General features: G+C 36.0%; 1 long non-coding RNA gene across 1 annotated transcript; it reads right to left on the bottom strand.

The window, feature by feature from the left end:
* Positions 1–6,432: 6,432 nt before the first annotated feature.
* Positions 6,433–7,680, bottom strand: LOC138339049 (uncharacterized). The gene is made up of 2 exons (XR_011212074.1): positions 7,602–7,680; positions 6,433–6,695 (listed from the first exon to the last, which is right to left on the bottom strand). It is a non-coding gene; the product is annotated as an uncharacterized lncRNA (long non-coding RNA).
* Between the last annotated feature and the right edge of the window lie 16,010 nt (positions 7,681–23,690).

The following is a 23,690-nucleotide window of genomic DNA, read 5'->3' as shown; positions in this document are numbered from 1 at the left end:
AATATTAGTTCTATTTATATACATATATGTCTAAAATTTATTGATCAAAAGAAACATGGAAAATTTGAAGAAGAATTATGTGAGATAAATCAATTCACATGCTATTGTCATGAGAAGACATCAAAATAATGTATTTTGTTGGAAAAATCATGTATATAATTTTATCAATGGAACTCTTCAAATTCCTTAACTTAAAATTAAATAAGAGATGTTTTGAAATGTTTGAACTTCATTTGTTTGAATGACTATTTATCTTTCATTATATCTTTATTACTTTAAAGTTTACTATCTAATTATTTATTAAAAATATTTTTACATTTTAAAAAATTGAAAAAATATTTAAATGAAGGGTAAAATGGTAATTCAACTTTGAGGTTAGAAGCTTCCCACTTATAATAATATATGATATGATATGGTAATATGGACAATATTATTGTTAAATAAGATATAATCAATAAACTTGACAAAATACATGAATAATTAAGTGATAGAACAATTAATAACAATAGTATATTTGTGAATATTTATAAGTAAAAGGATAAAAAATACACAATTCAATTATATATTAAAGGTTAAAATGTGGTTAGTGAAATATTATAGGGATTAAAATCAAAATTTACTAAAGATTGAAGGATAAAACTGCTATTAACCCTAATATAAGAGGTAGGCATTGTATTATTAACTAGGAGCACTACCACAAATTGATAATCTAACAAAATACTTCAATTACATTTAGTGCCTAAATTGGGACAGTTTACTTTAGATTTAATCATAATAAATTGATATAGGTTGATGTATTTTTATAATTTTAAAAAAGCAAGTAATAATCTAATCTCTATGAATTTGTCTAAGCGACTCTTTGATCTATCAATAAAGGAAAGTTTTAGCATTTTTAATCTATTATTGGGTTTTAAAAGGTGTGAATGGAAAATAAAGAGTTGCGACTTTTATGCAGAGTTGCGATTTTTATGAAAAGTTGTGACTTTTATGAAACGTGACGACCTTTTTGAAAGATTGTGACTTTTTCAAAGGTTTGTGACCTTTTCGATAAGGCACAATAAGAACTTTTTCGCACTACTCTTTGTTTTCTATAAATTGAGGGATTTCCTCTCATTTTAAAAATACAATTTATGGACTTCTTCTTCTACTACTAAATCTAGTATTCTAAGTGTACTTTACTGTCGTTGAGTGGCTCGCTGACACCAGCGTTTTGGGTATCAATACACTCGTGATTGAAATTATTCTACCTTGGGAGGACATATTCCAAATCAAACCTCGGATACTAGAGGAGAATAATTTCCTTGAGGGGACACTGTGCATTCAGTGGGCCTTATCTTCTTTCTTTTTTTTTTTCTAGATTCTGGTATGTGTTATAAGTTTTAGATTTGTAAATTAATTTCAGTTCTTCTACAACACTATTTGCCAAAAAAATTCATTTAAAAAATATACGATTTGCAGAACTTTTTTCGAATACACACATGATAAGTATCAAATTGTTAACCTTTAGAAACTATTTTCCTCTAGATAAACAATAAGAAGGTTACCGGGTGTAATCTTTAATCGGAATACCACCAATTTTTTCTGGTACATTCTCACTTCAATCTTGCTAAAAAAAGCAACAAATTATGGAGAAGTAATGCACTTATCTTCTATTTGCATGATCAAATTCTCTCAATCAGTAAAATACAAGAAACACTAACAATATTATAATTTCCTTAAGATTGTTATTCATCTTGTATTCCTAACATACATAGAATAAAACTTTGAAGAACTTTGTAAAAAGACAAAGTTTAAAAACATTTTCCCAACTAGAAAATTAAATCTAGTAGTGAAACTAGAATCAGAAACATATTACAAAAAATATATGAAATTTTTTTCTTAATGAAGAATGGTTGTTAATATGTGTCTAAAGAATCAAACTGATTCCAACAAACTTTGCAGAAACACGAAGTTACCAAAGTTTGATAAACCAGTGAAGAACAAAAGAATAGAAGAACTTCTATTTCATTTATCGATAAAGTTCGACTCTCGACCCATGACAGAATGCGAATAAATATTTTTCTTTTAAATAAACCATCCAAACCTACACAATGCTAGGGGATAATAAAACTCTTAATTCCGACGTAATTGGTAAGTTCTTCTTTTGGTTTTGTGATACAAAACTCAATTTATTTATTCTTCAATCAATTTTGAAGTGTGTTATTGGTTCCTCTAGGTAGAAAATATGTTATATATGACTATATATGAACTATTTTATCGCTAAATATGGTGTAACCATACAAACTTGACATAGTACATGTAATTAAGTGGTGGAATAATTAATTATAGTACATTTGTGAATATTCACAAGTAAAGGGATCCAAGGTGCACAATTCAATTATATATTGAAGGTTAAGTGTTCTTAGTGAAATATTATAAAGACTAAAATCAAATTTACTGATAATTGAGGGACCAAAAATGTTACAAATCCTAATGTGAGAGGTTATTTCATTAAGAAATTAAAATAAACCCAAATAGCTGGCATGACAAGTCCAAAAAAAAATCGAATTTGCAAAAAATTAAAGAGAAAAAAAATAAGTGAGCCCCAATTATTTTCTTTTTATTCAATAATCTTTGTTTTCTTCATCTTCTTCATACCCTACCACCCTCCAGTATCCCTTAGAACCACCACCCCCACCTCCCGCCCCTTCATCTTTCTCACACCCAATCCACCCCTCCCTCCCTCGACCATCACCTGCACCACCCTTTCTTCTTCTTCTTCGAACCCCCTCCCCACGAACCCCCACTCCTGCCCTCTTTCTTTCTCTTTGAACCTCGGTACTTCACATTTTTTTTTCTTCTTGGATGAACTTCCCATCTTTTCTCCTTATTCAAGACGCCCCCATTCCATCCTCATTTTCTTTAATTTATATCAATAAATCAAAAACTGTGATGAACAAGGAAAAATAGAAAGTCATCAATTTGTTCTTGCTTCAAATTAAAATTAATATTTCTGGCAAGTTTAGAATGTGATGTACTTGAAGCTTTTTTTAATGAAATTCTACAAATTTTTCATCTCAAATTAATTCTATTTCTTTTTTTAGATTATTTTTCTTATAATCATGGATTAATTCTTATATTTTGTTTACTTTATAAAATTGTGAGTAAGTAAAAAGAAGCAAAAAAGAATTAAAAATCAAAATTAAATAATGTTTAATGTGACGCTGATGGGGCAATGATGTGACGTTAATGTGAAAAAAGTGACGCTGACGTATCAACGACATAGCGCATGTGGAAGGCACTTGTCATTGTGAGACTGGTGTTATAATATTAGGGTGTATTTTAATTCTACTTGAAAAGAGACTAGGGGGTAAATAATTAACTGTAAAGAGAAAGTGTTAAAGTAAATTTTTCCTCCAAGTTTTGGGGAATGTATTTTCTTAATTTTTTAATGTGTAAAATGAAAAACTATTAGCCCGGCGACCCTCTTATCTATCAATGAAAAGATGTTGACGATCAAGCGACGATATGATTTTCAATAAACGAAAGTCTCAACATGTCTAACCTAATTCATTACTAATCAAATTTGGCCCCGATTCATGATAGAATGTTAATAAATATTGAAAAAAGTTACATAACTACACATCCTTTTTTATCTTACTAGTTCTGGAAACGTGCGTTGCACGTTTGTCCCCTAATTGACATTACAAAAATTAATCTATATAATTAAATATATCATGGTGGAACGTATATAAATTTATTGCTAGGTTCAAAGCTAAGTCATTTTGTATGTAAGTTTACATAAGAATATAACGCTTCACAAAATATAGCATGAAAATCTTGTGTTAGATGCTGGAGGTTAGACATTTTTAATGCTTAATGAAAAATAAACTTTTCATACGAATTAATATATTTTAATTACTAAATGTAAGTTTTAATAATCAAAAAATAAATTGACTATAAAAAAGATACGTATAAAGAAAAATATTACAAATTGTCTAGGTGGTGTAATATCAAATTTATAGACAAAATTAGAAGTTCAAACGGAAATGATAGAAAAGTAAATAAATAGATGATATCCATAATAAAAGACATCACATTAAAATATGTTGACTATAATTGTCATATTGATTGGATAACATTTTGTTAAAAGTTGATTTGCTATAGAAAAAATGCTTCTTATGTATAAAAAACTAAAATCATATAAAAATAATTTCAAACAAAAAAACAGAAAAAGAAGCATGACTATGTTGAAATATGGATACACTATATTTCTTGAACTATATATGTAACGACCTGTTAGTCGTTTTGAGCAGTATAGTTTATTTCTGGTAATTACAGTCTGAGTCGACGGATTCCATGACGGACCGTCATGGGCACGACGGACCGTCGAGGGTGTGTCGTTCCAAAACACTTAGAATTCTGAAAAATTTGGTACTGAGAACAACTCTCTGAACTTCACGACGACATGGCAGGACGGACCGTCGTGGGCACGACGGACCGTCACAGGCCCTTCAGTAAATTTCAGTCTCTGAACTATGTGACGACTCAGCAGGACGGACCGTTGTAGGCACGACGGGCCGTCACAGGCTGCGTGACCCTGACTGGGTCGGATTTTTGTTAAATATTTTAAGGGGCGTTTTGGACTATTCCTGCTTATAATTATAAAGTTAGTGGTTTAATGTTAATAATTTAATTACTTGGGGGTTAAAAGAGAGAACCTTGAAACAAGTAGTGGGGTATTTTATCATCTTTTATACTTAATTATATGCTAATTAGGGTAAAAGAAAGAGGGTTTGAATAAGAAAAAGAAAAAGAACAGAGAGAGAGGGAGAAACGATCGATTGAGAGAGAGGAAGAACGCAGCTTTGGGAAAGTAGATTGCTTGATCACAATTCTTCGGTGGAGGTAGGTTATGGTTTATGTTATTCGTAGTAAACTCTTAATAGCGAATGATATGTATTGGGTAGTGTTGTAAACCCTTCTATATGCTTAATTGTATGCTTGCATGAATGTGATTATATAATTGTGATAAAGTAAGCATGATGAAGCTATTGAATCCTAAATCTTGAAAGAAACCCTAATCTACTTTGTTAATGATGATGCCTTGGTATAAAAGAAGGCTTGATGAACGAAAGTAGTGAGATTAGGGGATCGAGTGCCACGTTCCGGTACCAGGATAGTATAATATGGATCGGGTGTCACGTTCCGACACCAGGATAGTATGATGAGGATCGGAGTGCCACGTTCCGGCACCAGGATAGTATATGGATCGGGTGCTACGTTCCGGTACCAGGATAGTATATGGATCGGAGTGCCACGTTCTGGCACCAGGATAAAATATAGATCGGGTGTCACATTCCGACACCAGGATAGTATTAGGAGGATCGGAGTGTCACGTTCCGACACCAGGATAGTATATGGAGCAGAGTGTCTCGTACGGACACGAGAGAAATAAAGATAATGAATCTTGAAAGATGTTAATATACTCAATTTAATGAACCTAATTCCCAAATGAGTATGATGGGGAGGCGAGAGTCCTCATTGTGACCAAGGGTTATGGTAATTGTAAATGCCGCATGTTGAGTATTGTAGTTGATTTTATGATATTATCTGATATATACTGTTTTCTATTCTGAGTTAGCCGATGATATCTACTCAGTACCTGTGTTTTGTACTGACCCCTACTTGTATGTTTTTCTCTTGTTATTTGTGGAGTGCAGCAAACGTGCCGTCGTCTTCAACTCAACAGCAACTCTAGCCAGTCTTCACCGCGTCAGATTTCAGGGTGAGCTATTGTTCCTAGCTCGGACTGGATTCTCTCTCATTCATGTCTTGATGTCCTTGAAGTTCGGACATGGACTATCTCTTGTATAAGTTTTAGTTTCCTAGACATTCTTAGATTTAGTAATTTGAGGATAGATGTTCTTGTGATGATGACTTCCAGATTTTGGGGATGATAAGTATTGAATTTTAGAAGTTATCAATTGATTTCGTAATGAGTTTTTAAGTCTTCCGCATTGCTTTCTATTTAGTATGTTTGAAATGTTGGGATTCAGATTGGTTGGTTCGCTCACATAGTAGGATAAGTGTGGGTGCCACTCGCGACCCTTTTTGGGTCGTGACAAACTTGGTATCAGAGCATTAGGTTCGTTGGTCTCATCACACAAGAACGAGTCTAGTAGAGTCTTGAGGAACGGTAGGGGGATGCCTTTACTTTTCTTTGAGAGGCTATAAGACTTTAGGAAAACTCCATTCTTTTCTTCTTTCTTGCTATTACTTGGATCCAATTGGTATCTAGGTGATTGTCACGACCCAAATTTTTCGAGTCGTGATGGCACCTATGTTCCCAACCAATAGGTAAGTCAACCCAACATATTAACCCAACTAAACCAACAAATGATTAAAAAAAAGACCAACGCTTAACAAGAATCTCCAACATTGAGTTCCTTATAAGTACGAAATGCAGAAGATAAAATATATCACCCCAAGAATTGGTGTCTTAAGTACAAGAGCTTCTAAAATACGATGCAAGTCTGAACTAAAAAGACAAATCTAACATAAGGGATATCCTGTCAGAATACTGAACAACAGAATAAGTAAAAGATAGAGGGAGGTGTGGGCCACGGAACAGCCAAGCAGCTCACCACAACTCCAAGAAACTCCAAACCGGACTCAATTTGCTCTACGAGATGTGCTCCTACTCGGAATCGGATCTGCACCACAAAGAGTGCAACAAGCGTAGTATGAGTACGAAACCACGTGTACCCAGTATGTCTCATTGACCGACAACGAAGAAGTAGTGACGGGAGTTATATAAGAAAATAAATTCTTAGATTGTACAAGTATCTATATATATATTACACTTACTATTTAAGTTTCATCAATAAAGGAAATCAACATTTAATATTTTCCAAACACCAAACGAAACATATAGTCATCAAGAATGAATGATGGGATGAAATGCAATGCGATGCCATGTAATGATATGTCTCAGAATACCCAGTACTCACTCAACCGTATATACATGATACTCCTCGGAAATACATCGAGAGTTCATGACCCATGGGGGACTCGCGAGGTCCATATACCGACACGGACGATCTCCACGTGTCTGTGCGGACGATCTCAACGCACTATCATAATATCAAATAATTTTCACACGGACGGTCTCCACGTGCCCAAATTACAATCTTAACATCTCACCATCCCCAGCACGGACGATCTCCACGTGCCCAACTTATACTCAGTCTCATCTCTATGCATGTGCACAATATTGTTTCAATAGAGGGAATGATGATGCATCTCAATCAGTCAATATGAATATAATACATAACCACCTCAATTATCTCAACTATACGGGTGAAATAAATAAAACACAATCACACAAGGAATTCAAGTCAATAATATATCAGCTAATGCCCATATGCTTTGGCATTCTCAAATTTCAACCCACATTCTATAATAGGAATTTTCCATTTTATAACACCGGTACTCGTACCAATGCCCGTCACACCATTGATACGAGACCACCATATTTTCCCCTTACCCCTTTGTCTATTTTTATTTTTAATCTTTAATTAGGAAAACGTCCTTCAACAAGTCTAACAGTCTTAACATACCTTAAGAGCCGAACCTCGTGTCACGAATCTTCAAGATAGTTCCTTCCCTTTTCGCAAAGTTTCGGAACGTTCCCAATCTACCAATTATGCAATATTCATAAGTAAGCAATTTTTTTGTAGACATTCAAATTATTATATGTCTATCATAGATTCTAAACTCACTCATTTCCAACCAAACTCCCAATCTTGATATATATTGGTAATGCCAAAATTTTTCATACTTGTTAAATTTCAAGCCAAGAACTTAACTTTAACATCTCCCAATACCCTTGAATTCAATGTTAAATTATATAATATACATCTAATAATTAATTACCTATATGCATATATTAAACTTAAGCCTATATTTAATAATTAACTTAAAAGGATCGACCTCACACAATTGATTACTAACTGCACTAGTATGTACGTAACCCCTCGCAAAGTATTGTTTAATGCCTAACAAAAACAAAATACATTTCAATTGTCATGATTGCCAAATGATTTGCTTATAATCTTGTCCCCACTTACTATATTTTCTCAATAAGAAAGAAAAATAATTGCAGATCCAAACTTACACCCTACTGACAACTATACTTTAACCCACATTACCAATATAATAACAATTAATATACAATTCAATCTAATTCAAGTGTAATCCTATTCAACGAAAATTGAAAGAAAGAAAAAAAAACTAGACAAGGATGGTATCCTTTTACCTGCGCAGCGAGTTCTTCTCCAACGCCGAGGATGACAACTTATTCCTATTTCTGATTTTCTCTAATCATGATATAATAACTGTAACCCCTCTAAGTTATTTAAATACATGGGCCAAATATAAAGGTACAAAGTGAGTTATGGACTCAGCCCACTAATTATTTACTATATTAGTTCTTCACTATTTTTTTTTTATCAACTAAATACTCTTAGTCTTCATATAGTTAAGAAAAAAACCCTTTTCATTTTCCAAAAGGAGTCAAACTAGTCCTAGTTCTCAAAACAACCTAGCGGGTCGTTACATCACCTACCACTTAAACAAACATTCATCCTCGAACGGGAAAGAAAAGAGCTAACCTGAACGCTAAAAAAGATGAGGATATTTACTCCTCATGTCTGACTCTGTCTCCCATGTAGCCTCCTCCACTGGACGATGCTTCCACTAAACCTTTACTGAAGCAATCTCCTTGGACCTCAGCTTCCGAATTTGCCTATCCAAAATGGTGATCGGCTCTTCCTCAAAAGTCAAATTCTGATCAAGTAACACTGAATCCCATTGAATCACGTGATCACCACCCTGATGATACTTCTTAAGCATTGAAATATGAAATACAGGATGGACACCTGACAACCCAGGTGGCAAAGCCAATTGATATGCCACCTCACCAATACGCTTCACAACCTCGAAAGGACCAATGTACCTTGGACTCAACTTGCCCTTCTTTCCAAATCTCATCACACCCTTCATGGGTGAAACCTTAAGTAGAACCCTCTCTCCCACCATGAACTCCAAATCACGAACCTTCCTATCTGCGTAACTCTTTTGCCTGCTTTGAGCCATGAGAAGTCTATCTTGGATCAACTTGACCTTGTCCAAGGACTCCCTCAACAAATCTGTACCCCATGGTCTAACCTCAAATGCATCAAACCAGCCAATTGGAGATCGACATCTCCTACCATACAGAGCCTCAAATGGTGCCATCCCAATGCTCGAGTGATAACTATTATTGCAAGCAAACTCCGCTAGAGGCAAGAACTGGTCCCACTGACCACCAAAGTCAATCACACATGCCCGCAACATATCCTCGAGAACCTGAATAGTCCGCTCAGATTGACCATCAGTCTGAGGGTGAAAGGCTGTACTAAGATCCACCCGAGTGCCCAACTCTTTCTGCATAGACCGCCAGAAATGAGATGTAAATTGGGTGCCACGATCTGAAATAATAGATATAGGAACCCCATGCAAACGAACTATCTCTCGAATATAGATCTTGGCTAACTTCTCTGAGTTATAGGTAGTCTGAACTGGTACAAAGTGTGCAGACTTAGTCAGTCGATCCACGATGACCCATATAGCATCAAACTTACCCAAGGTACGTGGCAACCCTACCACAAAGTCCATAGCAATGCGCTCCCACTTCCACTCAGGTATGGGCATCCTCTGAGTCATACCTCCAGGCTTTTGGTGTTCATACTTCACTTGCTGACAATTCAAACATCGAGATACAAAATCTACTATGTCCCTCTTCATACGACACCACCAATAGTGTTGCTTCAAGTCACGATACATCTTAGTAGCCCCCGGATGAATAGAGTACCTCGAACTATGAGCCTCCTCCATGATCAATCTAGTCAAATCACCGGTACGAGGAACACATATACGACCCTTAATCCTCAAAACTCCCTCGCTATCAAGAATTGCAGCCTTGGCTTCTCCTTTTAAAACCTTGTCCCTAATTTTACATAAATCACCATCATCAAACTGTTGAGCCCGAATCTGCTCCAACAAGGATGACCTAGCCTCTATATAAGCCAACACCTTACCAGATTCTGAAATATCAAGTCTCACAAAGCTATTGGCCAGGGATTGGACATCCCTAGCTAAAGGACGCTCGCCAACCTGTAATATGGCTAGACTACCCATACTTTCCGCCTTCCGACTCAAGGCATTTGCTACAACATTTGCTTTGCCTGGGTGATAAAGAATAGTCATATCGTAGTCTTTGAGAAACTCCAACCATCTTCTCTGCCTCAAATTTAGATCCCTCTGATTGAATATATATTGGAGACTACGATGATCCGTGAACACCTCACAATGCACACCATAAAGATAATGCCTCCAAATCTTTAATGTAAACACAACAGCCGCCAACTCTAAATCATGAATAGGGTAGTTCTTCTCATGAACCTTTAACTGCCTCGAAGCATAAGCTATCACCCTTCCCTTCTGCATCAACACACAACCAAGACCAATCCGAGAAGCATCACAATATACAAAAAAACCCTCTCCCTCTACGGGTAGGGTCAAAATCGGAGCAGTAGTCAATAAAGTCTTGAGCTTTTGGAAACTAACCTCACATTCGTCAGACCACTGAAAAGTCAAATCCTTCTGTGTCAATCTAGTTAATGGAGATGCAATGGATGAGAAACCCTCAACAAACCGTCGATAATAACCTACAAGGCCCAAGAAACTCCGAATCTCAGTGACTGAAGTAGGTCTGATCCAATCTCTAACCGCCTCAATCTTCTTAGGATCCATCATGATACCCTCCTTGGACACTACATGTCCCAAGAATGCTACCGAACTAAGCCAAAACTCACACTTTGAAAACTTTACATAAAGCTTCTTCTCCTTTAGAATCCCAAGAACAATCCTCAAATGATGCTCATGCTCCTCCTTAGTGCGTGAGTATATCAATATATCATCTATGAAGACAACAACAAAGGAATCTAAATATGGTCTGAACACTCATTCATCAAGTCCATAAAAGCTGCTGGGGCATTAGTCAGTCCGAAAGACATTACCAAAAACTCGTAATGACCATAACGTGTTCGAAAAGCCGTCTTAGGGATATCCTCCGCCCTAACCTTCAGCTGATGATAGCCAGATCTCAAGTCAATTTTGGAGAAAACTGAAGCACCCTGTAACTGATCAAATAAATTATCAATACGAGGTATCGGATACTTATTTCTGATGGTTACCTTGTTCAACTGCCGATAGTCAATACACATACGCATAGATCCATCTTTTTTCTTCACAAATAACACTGGAGCACCCCAAGGAGATACACTCGGTCTAATAAAGCCTTTGCCCAACAAATCCTGCAACTGTTCCTTCAACTCTTTCAATTCAGCCGGTGCCATACGATAAGGAGGAATGGAAATAGGCCGAGTGCCTGGCTCCATATCAATACAAAAATCAATATCATGATCTGGTGGAAGACCTGGCAAATCGGTCGGAAATACTTCTGAAAATTCACTCACTACTGGAATAGACTCAAGCATATGAGTCTCAATACTAGTATCTCGAATGTGGGCCAAGTACGCCAAACATCCTCTCTGTACCAACTGACGAGCCTTTAGGAATGATATCACACCCTTAGAAGGATGACTAAGAGTACCTCTTCATACTACTATAGGAATTCCAGGCATAGCTAAAGTGATGGTCTTGGCATGACAATTTAAAATTGCGTGGTACGAAGATAACCAATCCATACCAAGAATCACATCAAAATCTATCATTTCTAAGACCTTTAAATCTGCATGACTGTCATACCCCATCAAAGTAACAGTACATAAACGATACACTTGATCTACAACTACAGAATCCCCGACAGGAGTAGAAACACGTATCGGCAAATCAAGAGACTCACACAATATATCTAGACTAGGAGCAAAATATGTGGACACATAAGAATAAGTAGAGCCTGGATCAAATAATACAGTAGCTGGTCGATGACAAACCGGGATAATACCTGTGATAACAGCATCTGAGGCTTCAGCCTCTGGCCTACCTGGAAAAGCATAACAGTGAGAACGACCTCCATCAGATTGTGAACCTCCACGACCACCACCTCGACCAGAAGGAGAACCACCTCTACCTGAATGAGAACCACCTCTACCATTCTGTGCACCACCTCTAGCTGGAGGTTGTGCAGCCCTGGAAGTCGAAACCTGAGAACCCTAATGTAAGCCACCACGTCTGGTCCTAGGGCAGTCTCTCACAAAGTGTCCCATATCACCACACTCAAAGCAACCCCTACGAGACGCCGGTTGATGAGAGGAACCGAAATGACCAGAATGCCCTCCACGAACTACAGGTCTAGAAGATGAACCCTGCGAAGTATGTATCGAGCTCGAAGAGTTATGCCCAGCGTAACCAGCCTCAGACGCTGGTATAGCAGCATGAATGGGTCTGCTGGACTGAGGGTGATAACCTCTGCCTAAGTAACCCCGACTCCTAGGCGGAGCACCACCATAATCACCTGAATAACGAGTCCTCTTGCCCTCTCGCTGCTCAAATCCCTCACGCCGAATCATCTCCAACTCCTTAGCAGCATCTACCACTTTCTGGAATGGAAGACCAGAAACAGCAACCTGAGAAACTCCTACACGAATTGGAATAATCAGCCCCTTAACAAACCTCCTCACTCTCTCAGCCTCTGTGGGAAGTATCATCGAAGCATGCCTAGCCAAGGCATGAAATTTACCCTCATACTCTGTAACTGACATACCATTTTGCTGCAAACCCTCAAACTCGGCCCTCTTGTGCTCCTTCTCACTGCGTGGAACAAATTTGGATAGAAATACCTGAGTAAATTCAGTCCAGGATAGTGGATGGGATCCAGCTGGCCTACTACAATTATAATCCCTCCACCACTGCTTAGCAGAGCCAGTCATCTGAAACGCTGTGTAGTCAACTCCATGAGACTCCACTAATCCAAGATTATGCAACCTCTCATGACAACTAACTATGAATTCATATGCATCCTCAGCTAAGTCACCAGTATAAGTAGGAGGATTCATTAGTCTGAACCTCCCAAACATCTTTTGCTCATCAATAGTCATAGAAGGCCTGTTCACCAAATGTGATTTCATATCTGGAAACTCCATACTATCCAAACGAGAGGCTACAACGGCAGCTGGCTGAGTCCTGGGAGTCTGAGAATCTGGAGCAACTATCGGATCTGGAGTTTGACCTCCAACACGGGTCTGTGAGCCATCAGAAGTGACAGGAAAAACTCCTGCCTGGGCCATCCCCTCTAGGATTCCTAACATACGAGCCAAGGTATCTTGAAGCACTGGGGGACAATAGTACTGGTTGGAGCCTGAGCTGGCCCATCCCCCTCGACACGATCTTGTACATCCCCATGAATAGCCTCTGCATCAGGAGGTACGGCCCTATCACGACCCTGGGTAGCTACTGAAACTTGAACATCCACAGGTGCTACAACACGGCCCCTACCCCGACCTCGAGCTCGTCTCCTACCTCTACCTCGGACAGTGTTCCCAGAAATAGGCGCATGAATAGGATCCTGACCACCATTTACCGATGTACGATTCCTCGCCATCTGAGAGAGAATGAGATATCAAGATTATAATTTCTACAAGGTCAAGTGTGCACGATAAGGAATAAAAGAACAGAATATTTCCTAAATGTCCTATAGCCTCTCGAAGATAGGTATGGACGTCTTCATATCGATCCGCAAGACTCTACTAGACATTGCTCTTGTACTCTTGAGACCGATGAACCTAGGGCTCTGATACCAAATTTGTCACGACCCAAATTTTTCGAGTCGTGATGGCACCTATGTTCCCAACCAATAGGTAAGCCAACCCAACATATTAACTCAACTAAACCAACAAATGAGTAAAAAAAAAACCAACGCTTAGCAAGAATCTCCAACATTGAGTTCCTTATAAGTACGGAATGCAGAAGATAAAATATATCACCCCAAGAATTGGTGTCTTAAGTACAAGAGCTTCTAAAATATGATGCAAGTCTGAACTAAAAAGACAAATCTAACATAAGGGATATCCTGTCTGAATTCTGAATAACAGAATAAGTAAAAGATAGAGGGAGGTGTGGGCCACGGAACAGCCAAGCAGCTCACCACAACTCCAAGAAACTCCAAACCGGACTCAATTTGCTCCACGATATGTGCTCCTACTCGGAATCGGATCTGCACCACAAAGAGTGCAACAAACGTAGTATGAGTACGAAACCACGTGTACCCAGTATGTCTCATTGACCGACAACGAAGAAGTAGTGACGGGAGTTATATAAGAAAATAAATTCTTAGATTGTACAAGTATATATATATATATATATATATTACACTTACTATTTAAGTTTCATCAATAAAGGAAATCAACATTTAATATTTTCCAAACACCAAACGAAACATATAGTCATCAAGAATGAATGATGGGATGAAATGCAATGCAATATGATGCCATGTAATGATATGTCTCAGAATACCCAGTACTCACTCAACCGTATATACATGATACTCCTCGGAAATACATCGAGAGTTCATGACCCATGGGGGACTCGCGAGGTCCATATACCGACACGGACGATCTCCACGTGTCTGTGCGGACGATCTCAACGCACTATCATAATATCAAATAATTTTCGCACGGACGGTCTCCATGTGCCCAAATTACAATCTTAACATCTCACCATCCCCAGCACGGACGATCTCCACGTGCCCAACTTATACTCAGTCTCATCTCTATGCATGTGCACAATATTGTTTCAATAGAGGGAATGATGATGCATCTCAATCAATCAATATGAATATAATACATAACCACCTCAATTATCTCAACTATACGGGTGAAATAAATAAAACACAATCACACAAGGAATTCAAGTCAATAATATATCAGCTAATGCCCATATGCTTTGGCATTCTCAAATTTCAACCCACATTCTATAATAGGAATTTTCCATTTTATAACACCGGTACTCGTACCAATGCCCGTCACACCATTGATACGAGACCACCATATTTTCCCCTTACCCCTTTGTCTATTTTTATTTTTAATCTTTAATTAGGAAAACGTCCTTCAACAAGTCTAACAGTCTTAACATACCTTAAGAGCCGAACCTCGTGTCACGAATCTTCAAGATAGTTCCTTCCCTTTTCGCAAAGTTTCGGAACGTTTCCAATCTACCAATTATGCAATATTCATAAGTAAGTAATTTTTTTGTAGACATTCAAATTATTATATGTCTATCATAGATTCTAAACTCACTCATTTCCAACCAAACTCCCAATCTTGATATATATTGGTAATGCCAAAAATTTTCATACTTGTTAAATTTCAAGCCAAGAACTTAACTTTAACATCTCCCAATACCCTTGAATTCAATGTTAAATTATATAATATACATCTAATAATTAATTACCTATATGCATATATTAAACTTAAGCCTATATTTAATAATTAACTTAAAAGGATCGACCTCACACAATTGATTACTAACTGCACTAGTATGTACGTAACCCCTCGCAAAGTATTGTTTAATGCCTAACAAAAACAAAATACATTTCAATTGTCATGATTGCCAAATGATTTGCTTATAATCTTGTCCCCACTTACTATATTTTCTCAATAAGAAAGAAAAATAATTGCAGATCCAAACTTACACCCTACTGACAACTATACTTTAACCCACATTACCAATATAATAACAATTAATATACAATTCAATCTAATTCAAGTGTAATCCTATTCAACGAAAATTGAAAGAAAGAAAAAAAAACTAGACAAGGATGGTATCCTTTTACCTGCGCAGCGAGTTCTTCTCCAACGCCGAGGATGACAACTTATTCCTATTTCTGATTTTCTCTAATCATGATATAATAACTGTAACCCCTCTAAGTTATTTAAATACATGGGCCAAATATAAAGGTACAAAGTGAGTTATGGACTCAGCCCACTAATTATTTACTATATTAGTTCTTCACTATTTTTTTTATCAACTAAATACTCTTAGTCTTCGTATAGTTAAAAAAAACCCTTTTCATTTTCCAAAAGGAGTCAAACTAGTCCTAGTTCTCAAAACGACCTAACGGGTCGTTACAGTGATACAAATTGGTATCTGAGCATCTTCACTCTATTTCGCAGATGGTTAGAAATAGAGTAACAACTACGCCAGCACCAGCACCGACAAGACAAGAGGCGTCTGAGCCAGCCACTGAGACTGTAGCTCGAAGAGGAACAGTGGCAAGAGGCCGTGGTAGAGGTCGTAGGAGGACATCCTCTAGAGGAAGAGGATAAACACCTGGCCTATCTAGTACTAGGGCAGTGGCTATCCTGGTATAACTTATCCCACCATGTATATGGAAAGCTATATCCTGGGATAACTTATCCCACCATATATGTGGGATAACTTATCCCATCACTATGATATAAATTGTGGGATAAATTATCCCAAACATGGCAACCAAACACGATAAAGAATTTTGATCCCATCACTATTTCCTTATACCATCACTATTATTTTTAATCCTCACACCAATGTTATGAAAGACTTACTCTGTTATTGGTCAAGTTATGAAAATATTCTGCGGGCATGCTTACACTCAAAACAACTAATTATAAATATAAATTTGGGATTAACTTTATTATATTTATATCCTAAAGATAGAATAAATGAAACATACAAAAATATAGTAATCAATTACGAAGTTATATTTTAAAACTCAAAAAGATGGAGATACGAAAAATAAAAATTCACTTACAACTTCATATTGGAGAATATCATCTTATAACTATGATAATTAACATATTTCTCAATTTTAAAAAAATAAGATAAATATGTATGAAGTCTTAAACAATTCAAATAAATGAATCATTAAGAATTCTTACAATTACAAATTGGTAATGGAAATTTTACAAATAAATATAGACTAACCTAATATAGAATGCAAGATGATCACAAATTTGGTATGAAAGAAGGAAATATAAATAATGTTGTGTTAGTGTCTTTGATAGACTCTTTATTACCCTATTTATCTTATAAATTAAAATTAAAGGTTATTAGACTCTTCATTATTCACATTTAGTACATGAATATATGATTGCATTAATATCTTGTTTGATGCATGAATAAAAATATAACTATCACTTAATATTTAATTAATTAAATAGATATTGATATTTAATTTATTATAGGGGTAAGATAAGAGGAAAATGGTCATTCAACTTTGAGGTTAGGAGTTTTTCACTTATAATAATACTAATTCGTTCTCGATATGTGTGTTGCACATGTAATCCATACTAATCCTTCGCAAGAACAATTAATTATAAGTTAGTTTTTTGACAAATTTATTATCCATAAAATGTGAAGACTTTGATTATAATGTAGTTGGAATAAAACAAAATAATGTCATATCACTAAATCATTGAACAATTATAAAGGAGACAATAGTTGTTGCATGCATTTGATCTTGGGTTGGATAGAAGGCGAGGTAAAATTTGTGAAGATAAAATGTTCTTAGTCTAATAGGACTTATAATTATATATTAGAGATTCAAAATCAATAGATGATAAAGATAGCTAAATAAAAAGATGATAAAGATTGCTACACTATTGAGTATTACTGAGATACCAAAAGCTTGAGAAATAATAAAGAACACAATAATTCTTTTTAGAAATAATAACTAAATGACTCATATTTAAACATGAAAGACTAAATTTTATTACATACCTGGTAAGTTTATTACCTACGATATATTATATTTTTTTTATCCAAGTAGAGAGAATTAGTTATATGCTAAATGTTCATTTATAAAAGATAAAAATTCATCATTAATTTATGTTAATTATGATGGAAGGAAATCAAAAGTTTTATAACAATGTTAATTGTAGCTATTACTTAGCATTTAAAATTATTTAAGAATAAAATTCATTGAACTTTTCTATAGTTTTACACGGTAGGAATATCTGAAGAGTTTGTTTTAAATATTGCAAAACTTTTGATTTTCTTCTATAATTTAATAATACAAATATTCATTGTATTTATATTCATTCATGTCATAAGTTGTGTTTTAAATTTCGAAAACTTGAAGTAATTTATGGATTTTCCATTTTAGAATATTATTATTGTTATTATGTATTTATATTTTTATCCATAAATATATAAGAATAGTGTTCAATAGTATATGATAATATTTATTAACAATTAATGTGTATTTACATTTTTGTTCATCAATATTATGACATTATAAGACATTTTCGTAATTCAATTTTTGACTTGGAGGCTTTCCAACTATCTTAAAAACTTCATTTTTGAATTTCAAATTTTTTCTTTTCCAGTTCACCAATTACAAGTTCTTGAAGAGGTGGTTCTTCTTCAGCCATTTCTTTCTTTTCAGTTCATCAATTATCGATTTCTAAATTATTTTTATAACCTTTTTATATAGGAAAAAATTGGTTTGGTTCTTGTGGAATCAAACTAAATGGGAGATGAATACACATGAATATTTGGTAGGAAGATAACTAGTACAAAATAAAAGTCATTGATAGTCTCTCTTGGTAGGTGAAATTTAGGCAACCATAAAATGGTTTCATATTTTTAACCTTGATATTTTTAACACATAGTAATGTCATGGATGACATCATTAGGATGAATTCATTTCTATAAATAGGTAGCTCTTAATTAATTTTCAAAACATCCTCTCACTTGTCTTCTCACCTTCTAAGACATTTGTTTTCTCTCTCTTGTAGTATTTCACTTGTATTCTTTGTAGAGTGAAATAAATATTGGTGCAATTGTTCTTTGGTGGATGTAGGATCATTTTGATCCGAACCACATTAAATATTGTTGTTCTTCCTTGTTCTTTAGTTTCACATTTCTGCTAAGAATTCGTATCAGAGCCAAGGTTTTGTCTGAGTATGCTTTGTGGTTGCAGCACAGTCTAAACTTCCACATTAGAAAATGATTACTTTAGTTTTCTGTAATTCCAAATACATTGTAGTAAAAAAGGAAGAACAAGTTAAAATGAGTTCCATGAAGTTTGAAATTGATAAATTTAGTGGGTGCAACAACTTCAATATCTAGAAAATTCAGATGATGACATTACTGGGGAGGAAAGGTTCAATCCATGCTATTGACGAAAAATACCCCAATAAGATATCGAATTCCGACAAGGAGAATATTGAAAGAGATGCATTAAGTGTAATCCAACGGTCCTGTTGTGCGAAATTCGAGATAATACGAGAAAATATAAACGTGAAAAACAAGACAACAGATTTACGTGGTTCACCAATAAATTGGCTACGTCCACGGGAAGAAAGGGAACAGTTTTATTATGGAGAGGCAAAAACAGAATACAGAATAGGGTTTGCCATAGCGTCTATATATAGTGCTAAGCTACGCCCTAACATGCTTGGTCCCAACATACAGAATTGACAGATAATTAAGACCCCCGTCCTTTCTGTTGTAACGGGTCCAATTCAAGGCATTCAACAGGTCCCTTGCACGTAAAGTACTCTGTGAAGTGAGTATAAGTATCGAGAGACGGCCAAGAAGTTATGGGAAAAGCTAGAAGGGATTTACGAGGACCAGTCAGTTACAACAAGAATATTGTTACAACGTTGCCTTCATACATTTAAGATGGATTCAGGTACTTTGTTGCAAGAACATCTAGATGCGTTCAATAAACTTGTGATGGACTTACAAACTGCTGGAATTGAATAGGACGAGGAGACGCTTGCATGTTATTTGCTATTTTCATTGACTTCAAAATATCGTGATATTGAGAATTCAATGATGTATAGCAAACAACCTATCAAACTTAAGCAAGTCCGACAAACACTTAACTCTTGTGACGTGCAGATGCATTTTGAAGGAGACAAAAGTGACGAAGCTAGTAGACTCTTTGTAAGAGGTCGTACTAGCCAACAAGGAAGGAGAAATCTAAGTACATATCAAAGTCTTATATGAACAAAAAAAATGCAGAGTGTTGGGGCTGTCAAAAGAAGGGGCACTTTGAACGAGATTGTCTTATGTTGAAGTCCAAAGAAAAGGCGAGCGCATCCATTGTTAAGAATGTACATGATAATGATGATGATTATGTACTAACAACATCATGCAATAATAGAGTATATGGCAACAAATGGATCTTAGACTCTGGTTGTACTCTGCATATGACATTCCGAAAAGATTGGTTCCGCAACTATGAAACAATTAGAGGAACTGTATTAATGGGCAATAAATGCAACTTGTAAAACAGTTGGCGTTGGTTCAGTTCATGTTCGTTGCCATGATGGAATCGTGAGAACCATTACAGAAGTCCGTCATGTTCTTGATCTGAAAAAGAATTTGATCTCCCTGGTACTTTGGATAAACAAGACTATAAGTACATGAGTGAAAGAGGAACTATGAAAGTGACTAAAGGTTCTCTAGTCATGTTGAAGGCCAAGCTGGAGGATGACCTTTACACACTTGCGGGGAGTACCATTATTGGCTCTGTAAATGCATCTACAGTGCAATTATCTAATGATGACAAGGCAAAATTATGGCACATGAGACTAGGCCATATGAGTGCACGAGGATTGGAGATGTTGAGCAACTGCAACCTTTTGAATGGTGAGAAGATCAACACGCTTAAATCTTAGGAAAGCAAAAAAAAGTCAGTTTCAGCGCCGGCAAGCACAAGACGGGAAGGGTGCTAGACTACATCCATTCAGATTTATGGGCGCCCTCTAAGCTTCCATCGAAAGGAGGAAAAAGGTATCTTCTCACATTCATTGATGATTTTTCACAAAAGGTTTGGGTGTATTTCCTGAAGACAAAAGGTGATGTTTTTGAAGCATTAAAGAGTGGAAGATTTTGGTTGAAAATCAAATAGAGAGAAAAATCAAGTATCTTCTCACAGATAATGGCTTGGAGTTTTGCAGTGAAGAGTTCAACGATTTCTGCAAGGTTCATGAGATTGCAAGAAATAAGACGGTAAGGAACACACCACAACATAATGGAGTTGCCGAGAGAATGAACATAACTCTTCTTAAGAAGGCTCGTTGTATGCTCTTACAAGCCAAGATGTCCAAAGTATTTTGGGTTAAAGCAGTTCATACTGCTTCTCATATTGACAATCGATCTCCAGCATCAGCGGTTGACTTTAAGACTCCAAATGACGTCTGGTTAGTTGAACTCTCTAACTATTCATACTTGCAAATATTTAGGTGTCCAACTTATTATCATGTTAATGAAGGAGATCTTGAACCAAGGGCTGAAAATGCCATATTCGTTGGGTATGTAGATGGAGCAAAAGGGTACAAACTTTGGTGTTTGTCTTTACTCAAATTTGTAGTTAGTATAGATGTTATCTTTGATGAATCCTTTATACTTGATCCTCGTAAAGTTTCTGTGGAGTTATCAAGAAACGAGAACAACGAGCAGCCTAAAGGAATTTTTCTCTCCAGTCGTGAAACATAGCTCAATTCGCGTGCTACAAGTATTGGTTGCACAATATAAATTAGAGCTTTAACATCTTGATGTCAAAACTGCTTTCTAACATGGTGATCTAGAAAAGACAATCTATATGGATCAGCCTGAAGGTTTCCTAGCTGAAGGAAAAGAAGACCATGTATGCTAACCGAAGAAATCTTTGTATGGTTTGAAGCGATCCCCTAGACAATGATACAAGAGATTTGATGCATTCATAACTACACATGGATTTTTGAGGAGTGCATTTGATAGTTGTGTGTATCACAAGAAGATGTCTAGTAATTTTATGTTTTATCTATTGTTGTATGTTGATGATATGTTTATTGCTGCTAACAACATCACAGAGATAAATATTTTAAAGAAACTGTTGAACAAGGAATTTGACATGAAGGATTTGGGAGTTGCAAAGAAAATTTTTGGAATGGAGATTTCAAGAGAAAATGGTGTTGTACATCTTTCTCAAAAGAGGTACATCGAAAACGTTCGTGAGAGATTAAATATGCATATGAGCAAGCCTGTAAGTACACCATTGGCTCCTCATTTCAACCTTTCAGTGTTACAAAAGCCTCAATCTATGGATGAAGCGGAGCACATGTCAAAGGTTCCTTATGTGAGCGCAGTAGGTAGCACAATATATACTATGGTGTGCACACGTCCAAATATTGCCCAATCTGTAAGTGTGGTAAGCATGTACATGGAAAATCCAGGAAAAAGGCACTGGAAAGCTGTCAAATGGATATTGAGATATCTCAAAGAAGATCCTAATGTTGGCCTAACCTTCCGGATAAGTGAAGGTATTTCAATTCTCAGTTATGTAGATTCTGACTATGCAGGATATCTTGATCGAAGGAGGTCCACAACTGGATACATCTTTACTCTCGTTGGCAGTGACGTTAGTTGGAAATTGACTTTACAGTCGATTATCGCTTTGTCTACAACAGAGGCAGAATATATGGCAGCAATGGAAGCAGTGAAAAAAGCTATCTGGTTTAAAGGTTTGGTGGCAGAATTGAATTCGGTTCAGCTTGAATCAATTCTAAGATGCGATAGTCAAATTGTTATTCATTTGATTAAAAATCAAAGATTTCATGAGCGCACCAAATACATTGATATCAGATTCTATTTATTCGAGATGTTGTAGAAGAGGGAGCTATCAAGGTTGAGATGGTTACCACAGACGATAACGTTGCATACATGTTGATCAAAATAGTCCCGCTTGCCAAGTTTGTACACTACAAGGACTTGGCGGGAGTATGCATCAATTGATGCAAATCTAAGAGAACAACTGCTAGGTGGAGCTGGTATCTTCAACAAAGGTTTGATTCTTCTTGTTTCTTACAAAGGGATTGCCAGTAAGCATAGAAGTTTTGGCCAGAGTTGTTTATACGCATGCTTGAAACACAAACTAAGGTGGAGATTGAAAGAGTTGGTTTGGTTCTTGTGGGATCAAACTAAATGGAAGATGAATTAACATAAATATTTGCTAGGAAGATAATTAGTACAAAATAAAAGTCAAAGATAGTATCTTGGTAGGGGAAATTTAAGCAAACCATAAAATAGTTTCATATTTTTAACCTTGACATTTTTGACTCATAGTGATGCCATGGATGACATCAATAGGATGAATTCATTCCTATAAATCGATAGCTCTTAATTTATTTTCAAAACACCCTCTCACTTGTCCTCTCACCTTCTAAGGCATTTGTGTTCTCTCTCTTGTAGTATTTCATTTGTATTCTTTGTAGAGTGAAATAAATATTGGTGCAATTGTTCTTTGGTGGACACACTATCATTTAGATCAGAATCACGTTAAATATTTTTGTTCTTCCTTGTTCTTTATATATATGATAAGTATGTAGGTCCAGGGACGATCTTCAGAAAGCATTGTCGAGCAACACGAAGCAAAAGAAACGGAAGAAAAGAGATTAATCAGTTTTTGTCTTACGACAACGAAAAGTTATAGCTTCATTAATATAGTGAATATACATGAGAAGTAGATAAGAAAAATGTATCTTGAACTCTTAAATGCAAAGAATGTAATGACATAAAATTAAGAAAAAGGAAAAACAAATGACTGTTGAAAGAACCTTCAAAAATTAAAGGAATAAAGGTCGAGTTGTTGATGACTCCGGTAAGGATTTTGG

Source organism: Solanum lycopersicum, chromosome 10 (genome assembly GCF_036512215.1).
Source record: "Solanum lycopersicum chromosome 10, SLM_r2.1".
NCBI classification, from domain to species: domain Eukaryota; kingdom Viridiplantae; phylum Streptophyta; class Magnoliopsida; order Solanales; family Solanaceae; genus Solanum; species Solanum lycopersicum.
The sequence above is the reverse complement of the archived record's forward strand: the minus strand, read 5'-3'. Positions and strand labels throughout refer to the sequence as shown.